Genomic DNA, 24,684 nt, shown 5'->3' with positions numbered 1-24,684 from the left:
TTCAACCTCAGAGGCATGCTGCACAGTGCCAAGGAAAATTTTACTCAACTTTATCCTAAGCTTACAAGCCTCAGTGAACATGAGGGTGGGACTGTAGTCAGCTCCTTCTGGAGCTTAATTATGCTGAGTCACTTGGAGAGTTATAGGTGACCTGTGCTGGGGTGAAATGGACTTGCTTTCCTACATCGCCGTTCATCATGCTATGACCAAATGACCCAGGCACATTTTCCAGGCTGCCTTGAATTTCTTCCTCATCCTTCACCTCCAGGTTTACTGCCAAAGAATACAATAGCCTCAGACCCAGGAGTTCCCCCTCACGGAACCCTAGACACAAGTATGTAGTAGCATCATTAGAACCACAGGGCTAAGTGTAACTTTCCCCAAATTTTCCTCAGAAATGAGGCTGGGATAAGATATGATTAGGTGTCCCATTTGGGTATCCAGTAAATGATGATAACAAATGCTTACTGAGCATTCACCTGAACCAGATACTGTTCTACGTGGCCTACATTCTGTAGCATATTGGTTTTTGAAAGATGGCTACCACTATGTACCCCATCGCCTATACTCTTCTTACAGAGTAATGCTGACACTCCTCCTATTCAGTGGTAGGATCTGTGACCTTTCCTCTTGAACCAGAATGGACCTTTATGGCTACTTCATTCAAAGGCATATGGAAGAAGTGACACCATGTGAGTTCTGAGGCTAATTCATTAAAGGTGATACACCTTCCATGTAGGTCTATTGGAACACTTGCCCTTGGAACCCAGTCTCCATGCTGCAAGGAAACCCAAGCCACATGGAGGCTCCAGACGGAAGTGTTCCAACCAACAGCCCCAGCTGAGGTCAAGGTGACTCCAGCCCCAGCCGCCATCTGACTGCAACTGCAAAACAGACCCTCAGTGATGCAGCTGAGCCCAATCAACTGCTAGAACCATGTGCAACAAAATAAAAGGAGTGTTCTTGTTCTAACACACTAAACTTGGAGTTATTATACAGTAATAGCTAATTGGAATATATTTATAAACTTACTTAATCTTCATAAAAACCAATGAAATAAGTATTATTATTCATACTTTACAGATGAGGAAAAACTAGGCATTGAATGGTTAGGTCAGGGGCACAAGGTAAGTGGCAAAGCTTGGTTTCAAACCCAAGGAGTCTGGTTTATTCGAGTTTATGCTCTTAATCTCTATGCTGTTTCTTTTAAGCCCCTCTTCCCCATAAAAAGACACTGAGAGCAAGGAAAAGTGAAAAATCGGTGCTGGAAGGGGTGGAAGAGGGACTGTTTTTTCAAGCAGATGGCATCCAACAATTCAAAATTCCTTTAGCCATGAGCTCCCATCCCTACCTGGGAGACTGGGCAAATATAAACTTCTTTGGGAAACTAGCGCCAATTCCTTTCTACGCCTGCAATGCCAGGAGCTGGGGCTGAAGGCACCCCCAGAGAAGCCATTCATTTCACTCCATTCTCCTCTGCATCATCTTCTTTACCTGGAGGATTTACCTATTCTACCTGACCCTAGAATGAACCTCTGGAGAACACCGATTTCTCTAGGGTGCTTTACCAAACCAACAAGCTTTGTTGTTAAATCTGAAGCCTGAAGACAGAAACTGTGTAAATATTCAGCAGCAGTTCCACAGCAGCTGCCTGGGGGGCCCGGAAGTGGCGCACTTGGACTTCTGGGAGGGTGAGGATAGAATAATTTGAAGCAGACTCTCAGAGGGGAGTTGGGTGAACCCTTCATACTTACCATTCAATGTGGACAGTGCCAGGGAATTTGTAATAATCTCCTGAAACATCACACCCAGCTGCCCCAACCAACAAGCAGCCGAGACCTCCTATGTTGTGACTTTGTACTCCAGGAAGAATGGACTTAACTTTTATGAGCACAGGCCTCTGGGAGTGAGAGACCCTAGAGAGAGGGACAAGTTACATAAAAATCATGTCTAAGTGTTTATGGGCAAAATTCAAAGCTAGCCCATAACACAGGGACGGCATCTGAAATCAGAGCAGGCGGGGATACAAGCAGCCTAGCTTTCTGAAGGAGGATAATTATTTCTGAAGTTACAGAAGTTACAGAAATGATTCTCCGAGCTGTTCATTTTTTAATACCTTTCCGATTACCCCTTCAGCTTCACAACGGATTTCACAGCACTGGCAGGAAAATCTATCGGCCTCTCTCAGACAGGCAACTTCAAATTAAAACTGCTGATGTGAAAATTAAAATCCAAATGAATCAGTATTTTCCTTCTGGTTCTTTCTAGTCCTTTCTAGTGCCTGAGATCTACCCAACTTAGCCAGAAGAGTCCCTCATGCCCTGCACAAGGCTCTCTCCCATGCTCCCGACATCCCCACCCTTTCATTCCCAAACTTTCTTGGGTTCACACCAAATGGGTACCTCACTTTACATTAAGAAACAGTTTCTTAAAAATTGTCTATCAGATTTTTGTAAGCTATATTATATCCCCCCTTTACTTGTTTTATGTTTCCAAAGTCTTTGTCTTTTTACCTAAATAGTTCTTCAAATAACTGTGCTCCCCCAACCCCATACTTTAATTGCAATATTCTCTAAACCACTTCTTCCTCCCTCCACTACTGTTTCTTCAAGTCATCCACAGATGGTTAGAACAGATAAAAACACTGAAGGAAGAAAGGTTGGGGTATGGCTTTGTGACCTATCATCTCTTAATTGACAGTTCTGAAATTCTGGAAGTTTTTCTGACCTCTGAGTATACCTCCAAATGTTCACAGGACACAGATCATGCAGCTCACTGTGAGTTGAACTAAAATTTAAGTCAAGAATTAAAACACATTTTTCACCTACAAGCATCTTGCCTTCCTAATGAACTTATCTTTAGAGTTTAAGGCAGGAGCCAAATCTCAACTATTTCAGGTCATTAAAACCCACAGCACATTTGGCGAGTGGACAGGTGCTAAATCATGTCTTCTGGCCACACTCCACTTTCAGTAATGATGATTGGCACCTGCAAATCCCCTTTGTGACATGGGGATGAGATCTGCAATTGTATTGCCCTGTTTAATAGCTGAGGTGTTGGTCCCTGAGGAGACTGCCTCACATGAACATGGTCTCTTCTCATCATACCATCAGGAAGCGTTTTCTGAAGTTTGGAGGCTCTCTCTGAAGTCCTCCCCACTCTTACCACAAAACAAGGAAGCTGGGGCACTTTGTACTCTCTGCTCTCTTTACAGTTACTTTTCCTAAGACTCTCAAAGCATAAAAGGAGGGTTGTCAAAATTGAACTATTTCTTTAAAAATATGTTTTTTAACCTTGAAAGTGGAAATGGCTGAGAATTCCGCAAGACTGGAAGAGAAATCATCAGTGAGAAAAGCATTGATGTGGTCCTTCCCTACTCCTCAGCAATAAAAAAAACTGATAAACACAGCACTCTAGATGAATCCCCAGAGTATTATGCTGAGTGGGAAAAAGTCAATCACAAAAGATTACATACTGTATGTTTCCAGTTATATAACATTCTTGAAATGACAAAATTATACAAATGGAGAAGAGGTTAGAGTGCCAACAGTTAATGAGTGGGTTGGCGGGGGGGCGGCAGGAGGAGAAAGTGGGTGTAACTGTAAAATAGCAGCATGAGGGATTCTTGTGATAGAACTATTCTACATCTTGACTGCATCAAGGTCAATATCCTGGTTGCAACATTGCACTATAGTACTATTGTACTACTATTATACTACTATTGTAGCACTATTATAGTTTTATTGTACTATAGCTTTGCAAGATGTTACCACTGGGGGAAACTGGGTGAAGGATACAAGGGATCTCTACTGTTTCTTATGACTGCATGTGAATATACAACAATCTCAAAATAAAAGCTTCATTTAAGAGGGAAAAAAAAAAGAAATCATTGGATTGAGACTGACAAAACCAGGCTCTAGCTCAAGGTCTGCCAATAAAAAGCACGAGCCAAGTAATTCAACCTCTTTCATTTTGTTTCACCAACTATGAAATGGGGTTGGACAAGATCATCTCCAAAGTCCCTGTGAGTTAAACAGCTGAGTGATTCCAGAGCTGCTCCCGGTCTACATAGCTATTGAAACAGCAGGGGCCATGTAAAGAATCAGGCTACCATAGCAGAGGGGAATTTACATAAATAGTCTCTGTAAATACCATTTAAAAAAACAGAAACCAGAAGCAAGAAGAACTACAATCCTGCAGCCTGTGAATCAAAAACCACATTCAGAGAAAGATAGACGAGATGAAAAGGCAGAGGGCTATGTACCAAATGAAGGAAAAAGATAAAACCCCAGAAAAAAAACTAAAACCCCAGAAAAACAACTAGGCAACCGTCCAGAAAAAGAATTCAGAATAATGATAGTGACTATGATCCAGGACCTCGAAAAAGAATGGAGGCAAAGATCGAGAAGATGCAGGAAATGATTAACAAAGACCTAGAAGAATTAAAGAACAAACAAACAGACATGAACAATACAATAACTGAAATGAAAACTACACTAGAAGGAATCAATAGCAGAATAACTGAGGCAGAAGAACGGATAAGTGACCTGGAAGAGAGAATGGTGGAATTCACTGCTGCGGAACAGAATAAAGAAAAAAGAATGAAAAGAAATGAAGACAGCCTAAGAGACCTCTGGGACAACATTAAACGCAACAACATTCGCATTATAGGGGTCCCAGAAGGAGAAGAGAGAGAGAAAGGACCCAAGAAAATATTTGAAGAGATTATAGTCGAAAACTTCCCTAACATGGGAAAGGAAATAGCCACCCAAGTCCAGGAAGCACAGTGAGTCCCATACAGGATAAACACAAGGAGAAACACGCCAAGACACATAGTGATCAAATTGGCAAAAATTAAAGACAAAGAAAAATTATTGAAAACAGCAAGGGAAAAATGACAAATAAGATACAAGGGAACTCCCATAAGGTTAACAGCTGATTTCTCAACAGAAACTCTACAAGCCAGAAGGGAGTGGCATGATATACTTAAAGTGATGAAAGGGAAGCACCTACAACCAAGATTACTCTACCAGGCAAGGATCTCATTCAGATTCGATGGAGAAATCAAAAGCTTTACAGACAAGCAAAAGCTAAGAGAATTCAGCACCACCAAACCAGCTCTACAACAAATGCTAAAGGAACTTCTCTAAGTGGGAAACACAAGAGAAGAAAAGGACCTACAAAAACAAACCCAAAACAATTAAGAAAATTGTCACAGGAACATACATATCAATAATTACCTTAAACGTGAATGGATTAAATGCTCCAACCAAAAGACACAGGCTTGCTGAATGGATACAAAAACAAGACCCATATATATGCTTTCTACAAGAGACCCACTTCAGACCTAGGAACACATACAGACTGAAAGTAAGGGGATGGAAAAAGATATTCCATGCAAATGGAAATCAAAAGAAAGCTGGAGTAGCAATACTCATATCAGATAAAATAGACTCTAAAATAAAGAATGTTACAAGAGACAAGGAAGGCCACTACATAATGATCAAGGGATAAATCCAAGAAGAAGATACAACAATTATAAATATATATGCGCCCAACATAGGAGCACCTCAATACATAAGGCAACTGCTAACAACTGTAAAAGAGGAAATTCACAGTAACACAATAATAGTGGGGGACTTTAACACCTCACTTACACCAATGGACAGATCATCCAAAATGAAAATAAATAAGGAAACACAAGCTTTAAATGACACAATAGACCAGATAGATTTAATTGATATTTATAGGACATTCCATCCAAAAACAGCAGATTACACTTTCTTCTCAAGTGTGCACGGAACGTTCTCCAGGATAGATCACATCTTGGGTCACAAATCAAGCCTCAGTAAATTTAAGAAAATTGAAATCATACAAGCATCTTTTCTGACCACAATGCTATGAGATTAGAAATGAATTACAGGGGAAAAAAAGTGAAAAACACAAACACATGGAGGCTAAACAGTACGTTACTAAATAACCAAGAGATCACTGAGGAAATCAAAAAATACCTAGAGACAAATGACAATGAACACACGACGATCCAAAACCTATAGGATGCAGCAAAAGCAGTTCTAAGAGGAAAGTTTACAGCTATACAAGCCTACATCAAGAAACAAAAAAAAATCGCAAATAAACGATCTAACCTTACACCTAAAGGAACTAGAGAAAGAAGAACAAACAAAACCCAAAATTGGCAGAAGGAAAGAAATCATAAAGATCAGAGCAGAGGTAAATGAAATACAAACAAAGAAAACAATAGCAAAGATCAATAAAAGTAAAAGCTGGTTCTTTGAGAAGATAAATAAAATTGATAAACCATTAGGCAGACTCATCAAGAAAAAGAGGGAGAGGACTCAAATCAATAAAATTAGAAATGAAAAAGGAGAAGTTACAACAGACACCGCAGAAATACAAAGCATCATAAGAGACTACTACAAGCAACTCTATGCCAATAGAATGGACAACCTGGAAGAAATGGACAAATTCTTAGAAAGGTATAACCTTCCAAGACTGAACCAGGAAGAAATAGAAAATATGAACAGAACAATCACAAGTAATGAAATTGAAACTGTGATTAAAAATCTTCCAACAAACAAAAGTCCAGGACCAGATGGCTTCACAGGGGAATTCTATCAAACATTTAGAGAAGAGCTAACACCCATCCTTCTCAAACTCTTCCAAAAAATTGCAGAGGAAGGAACACTCCCAAACTCATTCTATGAGGCCACCATCACCCTGATACCAAAACCAGACAAAGATACTACAAAAAAAGAAAATTACAGACCAATATCACTGATGAATATAGATGCAAAATTCCTCAACAAAATACTAGCAAACAGAATCCAACATCACATTAAAATGATCATACACCATGATCAAGTGGGATTTATCCCAGGGATGCAAGGATTCTTCAATATACACAAATCAATCAATGTGATACACCATATTAACAACTTGAAGAAGAAAAACCATATGATCATCTCAATAGATGCAGAAAAAGCTTTTGACAAAATTTAACACACATTTATGATAAAAACTCTCCAGAAAGTGGGCATAGAGGGAACCTACCTCAACATAATAAAGGCCATATATGACAAACCCACAGCAAACATCATTCTCAATGGTGAGAAACTGAAAGCATTTCCTCTAAGATCAGGAACAAGACAAGGATGTCCACTCTCACCACTATTATTCAACATAGTTTTGGAAGTCTTAGCCACGGCAATCAGAGAAGAAAAAGAAATAAAAGGAATACAAAATGGAAAAGAAGAAGTAAAACTGTCACTGTTTGCAGATGACATGATATTATACATAGAGAATCCTAAAGATGCCACCAGAAAACTACTAGAGCTAATCAATGAATGTGGTAAAGTTGCAGGATACAAAATTAATGCACAGAAATCTCTTGCATTCCTATATACTAATGATGAAAAATCTGAAAGAGAAATTAAGGAAACACTTCCATTTACCATTGCAACAAAAAGAATAAAATACCTAAGAATAAACCTACAAAGGGAGACAAAAGACCTGTATGCAGAAAACTATAAGACACTGATGAAAGAAATTAAAGATGATACCAACAGGTGGAGAGATATACCATGTTCTTGGATTGGAAGAATCAATATTGTGAAAATGACTATACTACCCAAAGCAATCTACAGATTCAATGCGATCCCTACCAAATTACCAATGGCATTTTTTATGGAACTAGAACAAAAAAACTTAAAATTTGTATGGAGACACAAAAGACCTCGAATAGCCAAAGCAGTCTCGAGGGAAAAAAACAGAGCTGGAGGAATCAGACTCCCTGACTTCAGACTATACTACAAAGCTACAGTAATCAAGACAATATGGTACTGACACAAAAACAGAAACATAGATCAATGGAACAAGATCGAAAGCCCAGAGATAAACCCATGCACCTATGGTCAACTAATCTATGACAAAGGAGGCAAGGGTATACAATGGAGAAAAGACAGTTTCTTCAATAAATGGTGCTGGGAAAACTGGACAGATACATGTAAAAGAATGAAATTAGAACACTCCCTAACACCATACACAAAAATAAACTCAAAATGGATTTAAGACCTAAATGTAAGACCGAACACTATAAAACTCTTAGAGGAAAACATAGGAAGAACACTCTTTGATATAAATCACAGCAAGATCTTTTTTGAACCACCTCCTAGAGTAATGGAAATAAAAACAAAAATAAACAAATGGGACCTAATGAAACTTAAAAGCTTTTGCACAGCAAAGGAAACCATAAACAAGACAAAACGACAACCCTCAGAATGGGAGAAAATATTTGCAAATGAATCAACGGACAAAGGATTAATCTCCAAAATATATAAACAGCTCATGCAGCTCATTATTAAAGAAACAAACGACCCAATCCAAAAATGGGCCGAAGACCTAAATAGACATTTCTCCAAAGAAAACATACAGATGGCCAAGAAGCACATGAAAAGCTGCTCAACATCACTAATTATTAGAGAAATGCAAATCAAAACTACAGTGAGGTGTCACTTCACAGCAGTTAGAATGGGCCTCATCAGAAAATCTACAAACAACAAATGTTGGAGAGGGTGTGGAGAAAAGGGAACCCTCTTGCTCTGTTGGTGGGAATGTAAAATGATACAGCCACTGTGGAGAACAGTATGGAGGTTCCTTAAAAAACTAAAAATAGAATTACCATATGATCCAGCAATCCCACTCCTGGGCATATACCCAGAGAAAACCATAATTCTAAAAGACACATGCACCCCAATGTTCATTGCAGTACTATTTACAATAGCCAGGTCACGGAAGCAACCTAAATGCCCATCAACAGACAAATGGATAAAGAAGTTGTGGTACATATACACAATGGAATATTACTCAGCCATAAAAAGGAACGAAATTGGGTCATTTGTTGAGACGTGGATGGATCTAGAGACTGTCATACAGAGTGAAGTAAGTCAGAAAGAGAAAAACAAATATCGTATATTAACGCCTGTATGTTGAACCTAGAAAAATGGTACAGATGAACCGGTTTGCAGGGCAGAAGTTGAGACACAGATGTAGAGAACAAACTTATGGACACTAAGGGGGGAAAGCTGCGGGAGGGTGGGGATGGTGGTGTGATGAATTGGGCGATTGGAATTGACATGTATACACTGATGTGTATAAAATTGATGACTAATAAGAAAAAACCCCACAAACCTAGCATCTATTAAACATAACATGCTATGAGATGAACAAAGAAATAATTTGAAAGACAAAAAATTTAAGGCAAATAGTATGCTCATCATTAAAGTCATGACGGGTTAAAGAAATACTCCATACAATAGTGTGATTAAGCAGTATATTTTGTTCACTATAAATCAAGAAAGCTAACCAGCATTTCTGCTATCTTCTTGACATAGTACACATACAACACCCACTCATTTTCCGGTCTCTTTTCACTGTTAAACTATTCTTGTTCTTAATGTTCTGCTCTCTGGGGAAACTGCAACACACAAAACAGGAAGTTCTTTAATACAACTTACAATTTTAGAAGGGAAAAACCCAAGCAACTGATTAAGAAATGAACATTTTATTCAAATTGTTGTTTGATTTTCATGTCACCAAATGACCGGCATGCTTTTAATCATCAAACTAAATTGAGTAGTTTATTTGGCATCAAATGTATAATCAGATATAAAATTTGTATATTTAACAAATATCAACAAGCTGGGTAATCTATTGTATCAAATTAGCAGCCTTTACTCTTTCCTGAAAAGAAAGGATGTCTTTTTCAATGTACATTTTTTCTAGGAGCAGTAAATATTATTAAAGAAAGCCACATGGAAGAAACAGTTACAAAACAGTATGTAGTCACCATCATCTGTAGGATTTGAGAAGTCCATGGAGTGTTCAGGTTCATCAATCATGACGGAACTAGATTCCATGTTAGATTTTGATAGCCAAATAACTCAATTTATCATTACACATACTAAAACTATGTGCAATGCAATTTATCCTCTTTTGATTGCTTAGTGGCCACCATAAAACTCTGCACTGTCTCTGATAAACATGACCTCATTTGCTACTGAACAATGCTGAGATACAAACAAGCTTGATGTGATCTTGTGAAAACAAAGAGCACCACTTTAAAATTTGAAGAACCCCCGCTATTGGTTTAATGATTCCCTTTCTCTCTTCAATACAAATTCCCAGGCAGAAAATGGCCTCCCTGGCTTTCAGCTACTGTCATTTTTCCATCTAGGTTGAAGGGGTGTCTTCCCTAATGATTTTGTTTTCTACACTAAAATCTCTTCCTAGTCATTAATATCTCAAGATTCAGAAGCTTCTATATTCTTTTGTATTCAGAAGCTCCACACACTAGTTTTGTAATATCATTGCTATGTTCCTGTTCAACTTTTGCCACATTTAATACTTCCTTCACTTGCTCTATATCAAAAAGCTTGTCCACAAACATTAATACAGTTCCGGTTATATGTAAGGCATATTATTTTCATTGCATTTATTGTCTGAGTATGAAGGAATAGGCTTAAATATTTCAAAAATCGATGTTATCTGTTCCTGTAAGATTTATTCCAAAAAGAATACCAATGCTTTTTCATCATGAGAAATTTGCAAAAATAATGATAGGTCATGGTTTTTTTCTAGACTAGCCTTGAAATATCATACTTAACATAATTTCAAGCACAAACAATCATGATAGAATCATAAGCACAGCATTTTAATGAAACACATTATTTTTCACCAGATATATCTAGCTTCCTGATATCACTTTAAGATAGGAAAGTAATTTTTCAAAAAAACAAAGCATATGATTCACTTAATTGTGTTTGCTTTTGAAATTACAGGGACTTTGCAAAGTTCATTGGAGCATAGATAGGGGCAGTGGTTCAGTCAGAAGCACTCAGAAAACTTTATCTGGCTCTGAGGCTTTAAGCAGATGTGGAGGATCACAAAGCTTTCTTCTTTTTACCAAACAAAACAAATACTTTTTATTAAATCTCTTTTTTTTAATTGATTAAATCTCAAGATTATAAAGGACGTTTTAAAAAAGAAAGATCTGGCCTTCATCCAATGTTTGACACACTCCCACGTCCCACTACCAAATATTCATTGGTCCTCCATTTAAACAAGAGATATAACTCAGTGCTTCTCAAATCAGAATCATCTAACTTGCTTCTAATAATTCAGATCTTGAGCAACTTAGTTATGCACACATTTATCACGGGATTTTTGGTAAACACGGACACTTAGTTATAGGTGAAAGTTATGGGTTTCATCTCCACAACCCCCTGAAAGCAAGTTTGACTGAATCCTGACACACACATTTCTCAGCAAACATGTGACAATCACACCACCCATATGGCAAAACCCAATGGAGTTCCAGCTCTCAATTCCTTCCTCTAAGAGCTCCGACCAAACATTTCATGGACAGTTCACTGGAGGCAAAGGAAGCAGGATTCAGCCAACTATCTAGTCAGAGTCAGGAGACCAGGAAGTCTCCAAATTAGTAGCTGAAACAGGCCATTGAGGAATCAAGCTCTGGGTGCCATTTCTGACGATGCAGACTGCTGGGCCTGCTATAGTTTTATGGCCCATGTATGCAAGGTTGTGAGGGTCTCTACGATACTGCCAGAAAATCCACATATAATGAAAACTAATAATTCATCAAGAAATACCCAGTTCTGATATTCATTAGTCAAATAACAGAATTTCTCATATTCACTGGAGGTGAATATAACTTAATTCCTCTGGTTTGTGGACCTTTGATTAAATGTTAGCTAATGACACTGGAGTATATATTTCTGATTAAGACAACTAACCACAACAAGGGTCTAGATTAAAACTAAATCATACATACATGTTCATATCACACAGTCTATGCTGAAATATTTTAAAGAAAATATGCTGAAATATTTTAAAGAAAATTATCCAAGACCTACTGACTCAGAACATCTGGGCCTGAAAATCTGCATTTTTATACAAGATCCTCATAAGATGCATATGTGTGCTAGAATTTTGTGAACCACTGTCACAGATGTTCTGATGACTCGGCGGGGCACAGACTTGTGTTAGAATCCTGGCTCTTCCACTTTATAGCTATTTAAAGCTATTATACTTTATTTAAACACTGTGATTCCGTTTCCTCATCTATACAATGGTCAGAATAATACCTGCCTTACAGGATTAGTGTAAGAGTGAATTTACACTAACTCTTCCCTGGGACTTCCCTGGTGGCGCAGTGGTTAAGAATCTGCCTGCCAATACAGGGGACTTGGGTTCAAGCCCTGGTCTGGGAAGATCCCACATGCCGTGGAGCAACAAAGCCTGTGCACCACAACTACTGAGCCTGCACTCTAGACCCACGAGCCACAACTACTGAGCCTGCATGCCACAACTACTGAGGCCCGTATGCCTAGAGCCCACACTCCACAACAAGAGAAGCCACCACAAGGAGAAGCCCTTGTGCCAGAATGAAGAGTAGCCCCCGCTGGCCACAACTAGAGAAAGCCCATGCACAGGAAACGAAGACCCAATGCAGCCAAAAAAAAAAGAAAATTAAATACATTAATTAATTTAAAATAAATAAATAAAATAAAAAATTAGGTTTTAAAAGTAAAATTCTTAGCACAATGATCTGCATATATTATGACTTAAATTTATATGAAATATCTTGAGTTTTCTCTTCTCCAGGGAACACAAATCCTGGCTAATACTATGATTTTTCTATACCTCTTTAAACTGGAGTGTTCACCACTGAATGAACTCTCCCAATTGTGATCTGAGTAAGGAATTAGAGAATAGAATTATTACCATCTTTGTTCCAGAAAGAACTTCAACAAACATTTTTGGAGATAATTTCACATGGTTGATTTGATCTTACTCAATTAAAATACAGAAGTATTCCTTATACATGCTGTTGCAAAGTCAAGTCTATATGTTCTGTATTTTTGGGGGGGAAACAGATGCAAGACTATATATCCTGTTGAATTTCATCTTGTTGGATGCAACATATCAAGATATTTTTGAATTCTTATTCTGTCATGCAACCTATTTGGTCTCCTCCACCTTCATATCATCTCTAAATGTGATTAGTATACCCTTAGATTTTTCAAGTCTTTGATTTTACAAAATGTTGAACACACAAGAATGTTCCAACCAAGTTGGAGTCATCACATTTTGTGAGGGGTTGTCATACCAATAACTGGTCTCTTCCATTGTCGTTACATTCAACTAGTGGTTTCCCATTTTTTCTACAAGACCATCATGAGCAAGAATGTGTCAAATTCCTTCATACAGGCCAAAGGACACCATGTCTATCATAGTAACTTAGTCTGTCTGATAATTTTTATAAAGAAAAAATAAATAAAATTGGTACAACATGATTTACTTTTACTGAAATGATACTGGGATCTAGGAACCTCCACTTTTTGCTTCTAAATAAGAAGTAGGTTTTAACTCATGTATCAATAACAATTAATTGGCTGTGACTGCCTAGAGCACAATTTTGACAATGATTCTAGGTCTGGTCCAAACACAGCAGTCAGGGATGCCATGATCTGATTATTTTGCAATATCTTCCATGGATATACAAAGTAAGAAAGTGGTAGCACACTTGTAGCAGATTTATATGTCATCCTTGGCCTGGATTTTGAAAATCTAGCCCTTAATTTACTAGACTCTAGAATCTTATTTGTCCTGCCATTTATCAAGTCCATCTTTTTCCTCCTGTGGACAGAATGATATGTACCAACTTCCCAGTTTGCCAGTGTCTCTTATTTTTCATATGTCTCAGTAATATGATTTGTGAGTTTTCTTAGTACCATAGGATGTAATTCATCTGGGTGAAGAGATTTTAACTTATTCACAGCAAGAAAAGTGTTCTATTATAATGTTTTCAACTATATTGAGCTTCTATTTGTCTTTACTAATTTTCGATAGTTTTCCATTAAATGATTGGTCTCAATGGCAGATTTTATCTTCCAAAGATAGCCACAATACTCCCATCCCTCATGGTTTCTTATAATGTCCTCTTGACAGTCCACGAACCTGGACAGATCTTGTAACTCCCTCAACCTGATGGCGTATGATATAAGTGATATTATGTGACTTCCAAGCTAGGTTGTAAAAATAACACACACTCCCACTTTGTTCTCTCTTGGGATATTCACTCTTAGAATTCACCTGCCATGCTGTGAGGAAACCCAAACTATCCTATGAAGAGATACATGAAGAGGCCATATGAAGGTGTTTCAGCCAACAGCCCTGTTGAGGTCTTAGCCAACAGCCTTCATCAACTACCAGGAATGTGAATGAAGAAGACTTCAAATGATTCCAGCCCAAAGCAGTAGAATCACCTTCAGCCTTCAAATCTCACTAGTGGAGGCCCAGATATCACGGAACAGAGAAAGGTTGTCTCTGCTGTGCCCGTTTGAATCTCTGAATCCCAGAATCCAGGATTGTAATAAAATAGCTGTATTATGCCAGTACATTTTGGGGTGGTGTGTTGCACAGCAATAGTAACTGGAACAATCTCCTTGACAGAATAGACAAATGCAAAATAGAAGCTCGTTCTTCAAATGTCACTGTTTCTCAGTTACCGTCTGCATTGGAAACACCTAATATGCTTGTTAAAATTCAGATTTCTAGACACACACACACACGAGCGCACATGCACGTGCACACACACACACACACACACACACAAAATGGTCCTGGAACAACTATGCCAAACCCAAAGGAATGGTGAAATCACTGCCCTGGAGAAGGCCGGTGGTGTATGTGGGTTGAGTGCTCTGGACAATAGGGCAACCTGAGCTTGAATTGAGAAATCTCATTTCCCGACCACTCCGGAAACAACTGGCACTGTTTCAAAAGTCCTAGCTCCAACATTCAAATGTTTTATTATTCAACAGGACTGCAAAAATAGATCAGTGTTAGATAAAAATTTAAAAATATCATTTCAACTTGAAATGGAAGATGAATCAAAGGAGTAAGTTATTGTCCCAGACCACAATAACACCACCTTTTTTATTATTATGACCCCAGATCCTGGACCTGGTCCTGGCCTCTCATTGCTTGTTGGAAGGGAACTGTCCAGCACCACTGCTTCCTGAATGAAAGCCATTAAACCCAGTAAAAGGAAATCGTGGATCAGCCTGCAACCTGTGTTCTAGGACTGAACCCCTCCCTTCAAGAGAAACCAAGGCCCTTACTCATCCAAACTCCATCGTGAGCACAGCCTGATGTGCATGAATTCATGCTAATGTCGTAGAAAACAAGTCATGCAGAATGGGGCCAGTCAACTCAGAGTGTTTGCCAACAAGCACTTCCATCATCCCTGAAACAGAGGGGAATTCAAAAGTTTGTCGTCTCAGAAAAGCAGAATTTGTACTCTCAACTTATCTTCTTGCCTAGTGAGCACTAGGTTCAAAGAAGAACCTAAACTGTAAAATATATTCAAATATGAAACTTTGTTATGATTGCCACTAAGAGGTAAGGTTTGCTTTGTAAAATAAGAATGCTAGGGGGATTTCCCTGGTGGTCCAGTTGTTAAGACTCCACGCTTCCACTGCAAGGGGCACGGTGACTGTTAGGTGATGATCTCTTCAACATTACAAATTGTGTGGGTAAAAATTTGACTGCTGGGCTTCCCTGGTGGCGCAGTGGTTGAGAATCTGCCTGCCAATGCAGGGGACACGGGTTCGAGCCCTGGTCTGGGAAGATCCCACATGCTGCGGAGCAACTAGGCCCGTGAGCCACAACTACTGAGCCTGCGCGTCTGGAGCCTGTGCTCCGCAACAAGAGAGGCCGCGATAGTGAGAGGCCCGCGCACCGCGATGAAGAGTGGCCCCCGCTTGCCGCAACTAGAGAAAGCCCTAGCACAGAAAAGAAGACCCAACATAGCAATCAGTCAATCAATAAATCAATAAATAAATCTTTAAAAAAAAATTTGACTGCTTCCTTATAAGTAGCTATTTATTGGGGGAAGGGGATGAGTTGTATTCGTGATTATTTTCTTTTCCTGAAATTTAATCACTAAAAAGTAGGGTTTTTTCATAACCATTATTTATTGAATATCCGCTATCCACTATCCACTTTGCTAGGTGCTTTTTTTGCAGCTCCCTTTCTCTTTCATTTTTTTTTTTAATTGAAGTATAGTTCATTTACAGTATTGTGCTAGGTTCAGGTGTATAGCAAAGTGATTTAGTTATACATATAAATATGTATATATCTATATCCTTTTTTTTCAATTCTTTTCCATGAAAACTAGCTTTGAGAGAATAAGAATCTTGCCATTGATGTCATAGAGTCATGCTCACAAAAGATAAGGACTGAATGAATGATCACGAAATGGTGGTCATGCTTCAGATCTTTTAGAATTAGCATATTTTCAGATCATGTTTATAGCTTTTAATAAAGTCTATTTTTATTCCATTTTCAGTTTGATGTTTTTAATAAGGAATGCAAAGGAAACAGGATGCCAGTGCAGTCATTTAGAAAACAAGATATTGGGCTAGATGCTTAAAATGCAACAAGATACAGGTAAAAATGCTCCATATGGCCCATTCCTAAAACATTTGGTCTGCTGCATTTATCATCATATTTTTACTTTTACTAAGCAGTTCTGAAACCTACATTTCCTAAACAATAAATTGTAAGGACCAATCCAAATTTTGCATTTTCTGGCAAAACGTATCCCTGCTCCTTTTTTTTTTTAACATCTTTATTGGAGTATAATTGCTTTACAATGGTGTGTTAGTTTCTGCTTTATAACAAAGTGAATCAGTTATACACATACATATGTTCCCATAACTCTTCCCTCTTGCGTCTCCCTCCCTCCCACCCTTCCTGTCCCACCCCTCTAGGTGGTCTTTTTTGTTCTGCAGGCATTTTTGTCCTACAGTCCATGCATGGTTCATATTTGCTCATATAAAGGATGACGTATTTTGTAGTTTGACTCCTGTCTTCTATAGAGGCTGTTATTTAGATTTATTCATTTGGACTCTGAGTATGTAAGTTAGGATGATCAAATGGTAACCGTGGCAACAGAAAGCAGGGTTCACATCTTAGCAGGGTCATGTCATTCTTTCCCACAGTGCAGAACTCACATTCTAAGACTAATCTAGTATCTAAAAATAAATCTCAGGACAGCTCATGTTGCCATTTATGGGAAAATATGACTGAGTCAGTTAACTAATCTTCCTGTTGCAGAAAAAGAATCCCTCGTTAGTAAAGTAAAGGATCCTGGTTTTAGGGAAATGAAATGACAAGGGGAGAGGGAGAACATTCTTCTCTTCCAGAGTAATTTTTGAAGCTTAGAACTACCTCGTAACCAACAGGAATACAAAACCAGATCCAGTGAAAAGACCTACAGTAAAGGCAATAATAACTTTAATGAAATAACTATTTCACAGTACTTATGATATATTCACATACATGGTGGCAAAGTAGTCACTAAAGAATTCCTCCAACTGGGATTTTCTCACAAATGGACCCGTACTGTTTAAGTACTTGGCTTTGTTACTGGCTCAATCCCAGGAATGTCCATGGCCTCAATCATGCTGTAGAGGGGCTGGTTCATGAGCTGATTGCACACATGGCTATGGTCTTATCTGCCCTTGGTCAGCCCTAGTCATGTGTGAGAGACAAGTATGATACTTCTTCTTAAGCCACTTTAAAGTTTATAATGAGGGGCTTTGTTTTCACTTGCTCTTGGGGCTTCATATTAGGCAAACAGAGTGATAGAAACTGACAGAATAAAAAATTTAACTTACTTGCAAAAATACTACTACTGAGTATCCAGTATGGTGCTTAAACTAGCTGGACACAGCTAAACTTTTTAAATCAGCTTTCCTAGTTTATAATCTTATTTCTCAATCTTAATTATACTTTTATTTTTCTTAGCTCAGCTCCTTACATATCCCCAATTTCCATCACTAGTCTTCCCACATTCCTATTCTGAAACCGAATTAAAATTATTTCTATTATACAACAGTGTTATCAACTGCAGTCTAATGTTGTACACTAGATCCTCAGATTTTATTCATCTTATAAATAAAAAGTTTTATTTATAAGGTGAATTTATTTATGTACTGAAAGTTTGTGCCCTTTTACTAAGCTCTCCCCAGACCACCCCCCAGATCCTGGCAGCCACTTTTAATGCTCTCTGTTTCCATGAGTTCAATTATCAAATGATCACCTTGTACACTTTATCTTATGATTTTGTTTGTGAATTATACCTCAGTGAAGCTGGAGAAAAAGAAATTTTTTCTCTTTCAGCTTCATTGGACATTAAGGAAGGATGTTTCCTCTGTCTATTTCAGTTCCTGGACCTTCCTTTCAAGCTTAGGTCGTTCATCTCTACGTAATAATATTTACCCAGTTTCCTATTTACAGGGACCTCCACCCTGCCAAGTACAGAGTTTATTTCTATTCTCTCTGATTCCATTTACAGTGTTTAAAGAGTTCAAGTAGTTGTAGCATAGATACAGACATAACCTAAGACTGACTCACAACAAAGATAGATGAAATAAGTTTATCATTTAACAATATAATGTTTATATATTGTAAATAAATGTGAGTGTGTTTAAGGCACTTCTTAGAGAAGAGATTGCCATAGTCAGAGCACTTCTCTTGAGAATAAACCTGACTGGATGGGCCAGGAGTAAACAAGACAGAGGACAGGAGACTCTTTTATGCAATTCTGGAAGAAGGAGTTGATGGTGAAAGAGAAGATAAAGCTATTACAGAGTAACTGGGAAAGGCAATATGTGATGGCTAGAGAGAAGAGCCTGAAGATAAAGACAACGAGCTAGTTTAAGTACATGACCGTGCATGGGGAACTTATCTTCCTGAAAATAGTTTGTACCGTGAGATGTTTTCACAGCACAGAAAGTAGTTCTGTGGCCTAGCCAGCCAACCAAATGGGAACGATCACAAGGAGCAGGGATGATGAGGAACTATGCATTCTCCAAGCCTCCATCTCCAGGAAAGAAACTTTGAGAGTTAGCAACCACAGCAGGAAAACTACAAGCAGTGCAACAAGTCACCTATCTATTTGAGAGATAAGCAGGGCACATTTAGTCTAGATTACACTGTATCTTTTTTTGGAGGGATGCCAGTATTTAAAGTTGCTAAATTTGAGCCAAGAGTTGTGGCTCTAGCCCTGGGGCAAAGCTTGGAGGCTCATGCCTTCTTCATTTAGCAGAGCACCCAGGACTGAGGTGTGGGACATAAGAACATGGGTGGTTTCTCAGAGGGTCAGATCAGAAACCAATGCAGCCTGACCTTGAGATGGCTTGAGTGTAAGCACAGCAGCTCTGCCCTCCATGGCACTGTCCACAAAGACTGGGAAGCACCCTGAGAACTTCCAGTGCCTTTTATTTACCCAAAGATTAGAGTCAACTCCTTTCTCTTTGCCAGGATCTAGTTTAAGGCAGTGAATAAAAGACTTAGGCTATTAGTCAGAGAGATTTATAGCATAGTACTTTTTATTCTCTACTCAAAATAATATTAAATAACAATCAAATATCTCCAGTTCTAGCTTTTCAGCTTTCTGCTGGTGAAATTTCTTTCCTTGATTTATTCCCAAAGGCTAAACAGTGAAGACCACTCCACCAAATCAGGAATGTTGGACAAAGAGAGGTCTACCCTTCAGCAAGCTCTGTGGACATAACCTGGTTTCTTCTTCCCTGTAGGCTAGATGACATGTCTCCCTCTTTTATACCAAACAGAAATGACAGTGATGAGATCCAGTTATAAGTCTTCTTTTCTCATGTGGAGCTCTGAGAGGTGGGACTTCCTCTATTCTCCAACGTCTAGAAATATCAAAGAGTAGCAAGTGACATGACAGAGCAAGATAGAAAGATTTTGAAGATTTCATGCCTTCTTTCCTCTCTCTTATGGTTAATTATATAAATCATCACTTAGGAATGCAGCAGCCGAAGGCTTGGAACACTATAATATTCCACGAGAGTTTATCAAGTCTGCACACTTTTCAGATGAAAAAAGGATTGTCACAAATCAGTAAGAGACTTGGATTCTTAAAGTAGAATTGTTCCGGGTCTCCTGGCATTCCAATTATGGATATATTAATTATGACTCAACTATTTACTTGAATGGATTATGTTTGTCCAGCAATACAACAGACATGGTAGTGCTCTCGAACATTCCATGTGCTTTCTCTTCCTACATGTCCCAGCCACCGTGGTTAGGTTGGGACCATGTGCCTCGTTCTGGCTAATGCCTGTGAACAGGTGGGAAGTACGTCACTCTCCATTTGAGGTCCTTAAAAGTAGGTGGGGGGCTTCCCTGGTGGCGCAGTGGTTGAGAATCTGCCTGCCAATGCAGGGGACGCGGGTTCGAGCCCTGGTCTGGGAAGATCCCATATGCCGCGGAGCAACTAAGCCCGTGAGCCACAATTGCTGAGCCTGCGCGTCTGGAGCCTGTGCTCCGCAACAAGAGAGGCCGCGATAGTGAGAGGCCCGCGCACCGCGATGAGGAGTGGCCCCCGCTTGTCACAACTAGAGAAAGCCCTCGCACAGAAACAAAGACCCAACACAGCCAAAAAAAAAAGTAGGTGGGTTTTCCATGCTCTCTCCCCTTGCACCAGCAACCCTGCAGAGAGCTGGGATTCCCGTGCTGCTCTTCGGCGGTGCAGTGCCCTGGAGTGCCAGGCACTTGGTATTGGAATTTCTGGGAGCAAGAAACAAACCTTTGTAATACTTAGCCACTGATAGTTCAGGGTTCATTCGTACCTGATACATAGTTTACTCTAGCTTGACAAATTCAAAGGGAAATACGCTTTATGAGTTTACTGGCTATTGTCCAAAGTAGTGCTTTTGCGCGTCTGTGGGTGACAAAGCTATCGAAACTTCAAATCCAAGTATTCTCAGTGAACAAATCTTTGTTTAGATAAGTGGCTAAAAATTCTGATTCTGGGCCTGGGTTAAAAATCCAGGTTCCATCACATACTAGCTATATGACTTTGCGTAGCTTACTTAACTCCACGAGCCTCAATTTCTATATCTACAATATGCAGTTAATAATATTACTCAGTTCAAAAGCTGTTGTGAGGATTAAATGAGTTAAATTATATAAAGCAAAATGGACACTATCAATATTATTATTATTACTATTTTAGAGAGTTTCATCATAAAATTTTGGTCATGAGGCTCTAAATAAAATTGAATTAAAGTGATGTCAGGATTGTGGGGTGAAGAGCAGATGATGACGATGCTGTAGCCAAAATAATGGTTGTCAGATTGAAAACGGTGGAGGTTCTGGAGCTGGTAGGGGTGCCTGTGATTGTGAGGGTGGTGGGCTATGGGTCTATAGAAGAGTCAATGGGTTTTAAAATCAAAGTCTGCCAGCATAAATCTTGCTGGGAAACTGACTCATAGTGCAAGGCCAGGTATGCTCATCTCCATTTTCCTACCTTTATTTCAAATACAGATGCTCTTTGAAAGACTATGATAAACGGCACCCAGCAAATCCCTTCCCTTAAACCTTTACTTTTTATTTTTATTTATTTTTTAACATCTTTATTGGAGTATAATTGCTTTACAATGGTGTGTTAGTTTCTGCTGTATAACAAAGTGAATCAGCTATACATATACATAGATCCCCCTATCTCCTCCCTCTTGCGTCTCCCTCCCATCCTCCCTATCCCACGCCTCTAGGTGGTCATAAAGCACCGAGCTGATCTCCCTGTGCTATGCAGCTGCTTCTCACTAGCTATCTATTCTACATTTGGTAGTATATATAAGTCCATGCCATTCTCTCACTTCGTCCCAGCCTACCCTTCCCCCTCCCCATGTCCTCAAGTCCATTATCTACATCTGCGTCTTTATTCCTGTCCTGCCCCTAGGTTCTTCAGAACCTTTTTTTTTTTTTTTAGATTCCATATATATGTGTTAGCATACGATATTTGTTTTTCCTCTTTCTGACTTACTTTACTCTGTATGACAGTCTCTAGGTCCATCCACCTCGCTACAAATAACTCAATTTCGTTTCTTTTTATGGCTGAGTAATATTCCATTGCATATATGTGCCACAACTTCTTTATCCATTCATCTGTCGATGGACACTTAGGTTGCTTCCATATCCTGGTTTGTAAATAGAGCTGCAATGAATATTGTGGTACATGACTCTTTTTGAATTATGGTTTTCTCAGGGTATATGCCCAGTAGTGGGATTGCTGGGTCGTATGGTACTTCTATTTTTAGTTTTTGAAGGAAACTCCATAGTGTTCTCCAGAGTGGCTGTATCAATTTGCATTCCCACAAACGTGCAAGAGGGTTCCCTTTTCTCCACACCCTCTCCAGCATTTATTGTTTGTAGATTTTTTGATGATGGCCATTCTAACTGGTGTGAGGTGATACCTCATTGTGATTTTGATTTGCATTTCTCTAATAATTAGTGATGTTGAGCATCTTTTCATGTGCTGCTTGGCCATCTGTATGTCTTCTTTGGAGAAATGTCTATTTAGGTCTTCTGCCCATTTTTGGATTGGGGTGTTTGTTTCTTTAATATTGAGCTGCATGAGCTGTTTATATATTTTGGAGATTAATCCTTTGTCCATTGATTCATTTGCAAATATTCTCTCCCATTCTGAGGGTTGTCTTTTCGTCTTGTTTATGGTTTCCTTTGCTGTGCAAAAGCTTTGAAGTTTCATTAGGTCCCATTTGTTTATTTTTGTTTTTATTTCCATTACTCTAGGAGGTGGATCAAAAAAGATCTTGCTGTGATTTATGTCAAAGAGTGTTCTTCCTATGTTTTCCTCTAAGAGTTTTATAGTGTTCGGTCTTACATTTAGGTCTCGAATCCATTTTGAGTTTATTTTTGTGTATGGTGTTAGGGAGTATTCTAATTTCATTCTTTTACATGTAGCTGTCCAGTTTTCCCAGCACCACTTATTGAAGAGACTGTCTTTTCTCCATTGTATATCTTTGCCTCCTTTGTCATAGATTAGTTGACCATAGGTGCATGGGTTTATCTCTGGGCTTTCTATCTTGTTCCATTGATCTATGTTTCTGTTTTTGTGCCAGTACCATATTGTCTTGATTACTGTAGCTTTGTAGTATAGTCTGAAGTCAGGGAGTCTGATTCCTCCAGCTCCGTTTTTTCCCTCAAGACTCCTTTGGCTATTCGGGGTCTTTTGTGTCTCAATACAAATTTTAAGATGATTTGTTCTAGTTCCATAAAAAATGCCATTGGTAATTTGATAGGGATTGCATTGAATCTGTAGATTGCTTTGGGTAGTATAGTCATTTTCACAATATTGATTCTTCCAATCCAAGAACATGGTATATCTCTCCACCTGTTGGTATCATCTTTAATTTCTTTCATCAGTGTCTTATAGTTTTCTGCATACAGGTCTTTTGTCTCCCTAGGTAGGTTTATTCCTAGGTATTTTATTCTTTTTGTTGCAATGGTAAATGGGAGTGTTTCCACAATTTCTCTTTCAGATTTTTCATTGTTAGTGTATAGGAATGCAAGAGATTTCTGTGCATTAATTTTGTATCCTGCAACTTTACCAAATTCATTGATTAGCTCTAGTAGTTTTCTGGTGGCATTTTTAGGATTCTCTATGTATAGTATCATGTCATCTGCAAACAGTGAATGTTTTACTTCTTCTTTTCCAATTTGTATTCCTTTTATTTCTTTTTCTTCTCTGATTGCCGTGGCTACGACTTCCAAAACTATGTTGAATAATAGTGGTGAGAGTGGACATCTGTATTTAATTTTTGATAGTTTGATTAATATGTGTCTCAGGGTGTTTCTCCTTGGATTTATCCTGTATGGGACTCTCTGCACTTCCTGGACTTGATTGACTATTTCCTTTCCCATATTAGGGAAGTTTTCAACTATAATTTCTTCAAATATTTTCTCAGTCCCTTTCTTTTTCTCTTCTTCTTCTGGGACCCCTATAATGCGAATGTTGGTGTGTTTAATGTTGTCCCAGAGGTCTCTGAGACTGTCTTCAATTCTTTTTTCTTTATTCTGCTCTGCAGTAGTTATTTCCACTCTTTTATCTTCCAGGTCACTTATCCATTCCTTTGCCTCAGTTATTGTGGTATTGATTCCTTCTAGGGAATCTTTAATTTCATTTATTGTGTTGTTCATCATTGTTTGTTTGCTCTTTAGTTCTTCTAGGTCCTTGTTAAACATTTCTTGTATTTTCTCCATTCTATTTCCAAGATTTTGGATCATCTCTACTATCATTACTCTGAATTCTTTTTCAGGTAGACTGCCTATTTACTCTTCATTTGTTTGGTCTGGTGGGTATTTACCTTGCTCCTTCATCTGCTGTGTGTTTCTCTGTCTTCTCATTTTGCTTAACTTACTGTGTTTGGGGTTTCCTTTTCACAGGCTGCAGGTTCGTAGTTCCCATTGTTTTTGGTGTCTGCCCCCAGTGGCTAAGGTTGGTTCACTGAGTTGTGTAGGCTTCCTGGTGGAGGAGACTGGTGCCTGTGTTCTGGTGGATGAGGCTGGATCTTGTCTTTCTGGTGGGCAATACCACGTCCCGTGGTGTGTTTTGGGGTGTCTGTGACCTTATTATGATTTTAGGCATCCTCTCTGTTGATGGGTGGGGTTGCATTCCTGTCTTGCTAGTTGTTTGGCATAGGGTGTCCTGCACTGTAGCTTGCTGGTCGTTGAGTGGAACTGGGT

General features: G+C 38.8%; 1 long non-coding RNA gene across 1 annotated transcript in view; it reads right to left on the bottom strand.

Annotated features, from left to right (window-relative positions):
- LOC103002204 (uncharacterized) overlaps window positions 1-24,684 on the bottom strand; it is a 47,285-nt gene that overhangs the window by 21,578 nt on the left and 1,023 nt on the right. The gene's annotated exons all lie outside the window — the stretch shown is intronic.

This window comes from Balaenoptera acutorostrata, chromosome 5 (assembly GCF_949987535.1).
Source record: "Balaenoptera acutorostrata chromosome 5, mBalAcu1.1, whole genome shotgun sequence".
NCBI lineage: Eukaryota > Metazoa > Chordata > Mammalia > Artiodactyla > Balaenopteridae > Balaenoptera > Balaenoptera acutorostrata.
Note: the sequence above shows the minus strand (reverse complement) of the source record. Positions and strands in the feature narration are given on the sequence as shown.